The 4,279-nt window shown below is 46.1% G+C and overlaps 1 non-coding gene across 1 annotated transcript; it reads right to left on the bottom strand.

Moving 5' to 3' along the window:
* Window positions 1-2,344: 2,344 nt before the first annotated feature.
* LOC119446902 (U2 spliceosomal RNA) lies at window positions 2,345-2,526 on the bottom strand. Its single transcript, XR_005190842.1, has one exon. It is a non-coding gene; the product is annotated as a U2 spliceosomal RNA (small nuclear RNA).
* Between the last annotated feature and the right edge of the window lie 1,753 nt (window positions 2,527-4,279).

The following is a 4,279-nucleotide window of genomic DNA, read 5'->3' on the forward strand; positions in this document are numbered from 1 at the left end:
GTGCCCTAGAAGTCCTCATCACCGACAGAGGTACGGCCTTCACGGCTGAACTCACTCAAGCCATCCTGCGCTACAGCCAAGAAGCCATCGCCGGACCACCGCCTACCACCCGCAGACGAATGGCCTCACCGAGCGCCTAAATAAGACCATCGCCGACATGCTGGCAATATACGTCGACGTCGAACACAAGACGGGGGATGCCATCCTTCCGTACGTGACATTCGCATACAACACGGCCATGCAAGAAACGACGCACATGGCGCCGTTCAACCTGGTCTACGGAAGGAAACCGGCAACGACGCTTGACGCCATGCTACCGGATGTCTCCGACGAAGAAAATCTCGACGTTGCCACCTATTTGCAGCGTGCCTGAGAAGGTCGACAGCTCGCCCGCCTGCGCATCAAGAACCAGCAGAGAACCGACAGCCGACACTACAATCTTCGACGACGCTACGTCGAGTACCAGCCCGGAGACCGTGTTTGGGTCTGGACTCTGATACGCCGACGAGGACTTAGCGAGAAACTCTTACGTGGCTATTTCGGACCATATAAGATCATCCGACGTATTGGCGCACTGGACTATGAGATCGTGCCAGACCGTATTTCGCAATCACAGCGGCGCCGCGCACGACCTGAAGTCATCCACGTGGTGCGTCTTAAGCCTTTCTACGCCCGCTGACGAACTTAGGTCCTTTGTTGCTTTGTTATTTTGTCCCTTTCTGTACGCGTGGTTTTGTTTTCGCTTTCGTGTTTGTAGCATCGGGACGATGCTTTTTAAGGGGAGGGTATTGACACGTATACATGTTTATCTTTCACCGGTGACCGCTTTCCACCGGCTAACAAATGTTAAACGTTATCGCTCCGCGCAGGACGCGCCTGTATCAGAAGTTTCTAGAACGTTATCGATGCTTCTTTCCGTTGCCTGTTTTCACCGACGCTTATGTTATCTGATTGTATGACCGACGCGAATTGTCTAGAACTTTCTGGAAGACACGTGGGCATCAGGGATTAATCTGGAACTTTCGATGACTCAGGTATAAAAGCCGACGCGTTCCGCCGCTGATCGGATTTTCGACGAACGCCGACTGTGTTCGCCGCTATCGTTGTGCTTTGAGTGTAGCTTGCTTTTGTGGGCACAGGTTCGCCCAATAAACAACCAGTTTCGTCATACACAGTGTTACGACTGTTTTGTTCACTGTCACTACTACGTGACAATATTCCACTTAAGTTCGGGCATTGCGTTTACATGACAAATGCTTTTGTAGAACCTTGACATAATTAAACAATGTCATCTATGGCAGGAAGCATAATTCTGATAGTTGAGCTAGATTTCTTGAAGAGACAGACATTACAGGCGTAAGAAATCGCGATGCATAAATGACTAACTGAAACATTTTCACGAAAATGAGCTCATTGCCACGGGAGATTTCAAAAGGCTAATCCACTTTGATAAAATTCTGACGCTGACCCCACTTTGGAATTTCGCGTCCGAATAACGCGACAAAATAAATTTGTATTTCTCTTAAATGTGACCTGCACACTGGTTAAGGAGGCACTCTTCTTTAAGAACAAAGTGAGACAACAATAGCACTTTGCCCAAAGATTGACGGTGATTGTCTCAAAAGAAGTGCTTGCTTCAAAATTTGTGCCAAGGAACCTGTCTTCGAAAGTAAACCGGCTTGAATTAAACACTTGTAAATACAGTCGAACAATTTTATAAAGGAATGCTTGGGGCCTCCGAAATCATGCCTTATGCAGGTCCCTTCGTTGTAAAGGTCGCACAGAGCACAACTCACAATAGAACCAGGACATAATTATTCCTTCGTTATGCAGGTGATTTCGCTGTAGAGGCGCTCGTTCTAGGGGCACTCGACTGCATGTTCCCTAAGAGGATGAGTTAGAAATGTTAACAAAATTGAGCTTATTGGTACATGATGCGTTCTGCTTTCTTGTGCGAGTAATGCTCACCTCAATTGAACTCGGGCACTCGATATGTGCTATATCTAAGGCTGAAAAGTCGATTTTCGAAATTATGTAAAGATAAGGAACATATAGAAGCTCGTATGATATGTTATCTTGTTCACGTTTCATCTTCATCAGCCTATTTTTACGTTAACTACAAGACGAAGGCCTCCAATGTCCAATTACCACTGTCTTGCGCTTGCAAATTTCCTAATATCATCTACCTATCTAATTTTCTGCCTTACTCGTCTGCGCTTCCCTTCCCTTGGCACCCATTCTGTAACTCTAAAGGTCCACCGCTTATCTGCCGAAGTCATTACATAGCCTGAACAGCTCCATTTCTTACAGCCAAGCTGGATATGGCTAGTTTCCAGCGGATAGATGTCCGTAGACCAAAAATCCTGAAGATAGTGCAATGCCGGGCTGACCCGCGGCGGAGGTGAAGCAGGCTTCACGCACTCCGCCAACTTGCTAAAATAAGTTTAACATCTTGGGTCCAAATACAACCCGTATAGATATGAAGCTGATAAGGACAGATACTACACTTTGACCCGCGTCGGCCATGTCTACGATCGCACTATACACGTGTACACCATCCCGCATATTCAAACTAGTGCCTACCAATCTGAGTGTCTTCTGTCACCTGACGTCATGCTCTACGTAGGCTCATTTCCTCAGTTCTGCTTTGACTGTGTAATGGGTACGCCGCGTGTTCTACGGTCTGAAGAAGAACAGCGTACCTACCAAGAACGACGGCGTAAGCAGAAAAGGGAACGGACGGAGACCACCAACGATTAGCGGGCCGCAGCGTGCTGCCCGCCAGGACCGCGAGGCGGAATGAAATGCGAACCGTGCATGTGGCCCCCATCCCGCAAACTTGGAACCTGTCACCGGAGCAACGGCCAATTACCGCATACACAACTTCGCTGGTCATCCCCCTTGGCATTGCGTGTAAAGGGCTGCAAGCTTTTCAAGCATAATATCTTCTCCATCTTTGATTATATCGACGGTTATTCCATCTTCTCCTGCCGAGTTTCCCCGGGACATGTCTTGCAAGACTCGTCTAACTTCATCCCTAATTATAGAAGAAGCCTGTGTATCATGTTCATAACTACTTGGAATGAAAGTAGCGTGGCCCAGCTGCTTATTCAGCTGCCTTTTACTATATCATAAGAATTGATGATGACATTACCTTGCTAATCTTTCACAGCATACATCTTGCCCTGTCCTGTGCCAAGGTTTGGTCTCACTGATTTCATGCTGTGTGTATTTTTCACTACTTCCTCAATCTTTCGAATATTGCTTACTTTCTTCTTGTTTCTCAGCTCTGACAGATCAACAAATTCTATCTGAGCTTTTCAGTTGGACACATTCATGCTTTGTTGTTTCTTTATTGGGTCCTTTGTTACTTGGGAGACCTTACTTACTGGTTGCCTTGGAGATTTACCTCCCACTTCATTCGCTGCTTCTGAAATCAGCCGAGTTACGGTTTCATTCATTACCTGTATGTCATCTTCATCTTCCTGTTCTAAAGCGTATTATTTGTTTTTGAGTGCGAGCCTGAATTCGTCTGATTTTACCCTTATGGCCCCTAGGTTGGCCCTTTATTTATTTACTAATTTTACTCTTTCCTTTTCAAATTGAGTGCGATACTAGACCTCACTAACCTATGATGCTTGCCCTTTACCCAACCTAGCAATTCAACATCCTGCATTATGCTGTGATCAACAGAGGGTATGAAATCTATTTTATTTCTTGTTTCTCCATTAGGGCTTCTCCAGGTCCACTTCCTGTTACTGCACTTCCTGACGAAGGTATTCATTATTCGGAGTATATTCCTTTCCGCGAACTCCTACCAACATCTCTCCTCTACTATACATGGAACGGATGCCGGAGTTGCCAATTGGTTGTTCTCCAGCCTGCTTTTCCACTTTTGTATTGAAGTCGCCCATGACTACAGTATACTGAGTTTGCACCTTTCTCATTGCTAATTCAACATTTTCATAAAACCGTTCTGTCGATTCATCATCATGACTGCAGGTTGAAGCGTAGGCTTGCACTACCTTTTGTCTATATCTCCAATTTAGCTTTATTAGGATGACTGCTACCCTCTAATCATTGCTGTAATCATTGCTCTCTTCTCGTTTATTATATAAGGAGGGCTCGAATCCGGCAACATTGATGCCTTCAGGTAACATATGTGGGTTTATTGACCAGTTGCCTTCACCATCACGTACTCGTGACGTCTGCGGCAGAAACGATGTTCCACATTCGCCGCCTAGGTTTGTGAGTGGTGGCACTGGCTAACACTCCCAGG

Source organism: Dermacentor silvarum, chromosome 3, assembly GCF_013339745.2.
Source record: "Dermacentor silvarum isolate Dsil-2018 chromosome 3, BIME_Dsil_1.4, whole genome shotgun sequence".
Lineage (NCBI taxonomy): Eukaryota > Metazoa > Arthropoda > Arachnida > Ixodida > Ixodidae > Dermacentor > Dermacentor silvarum.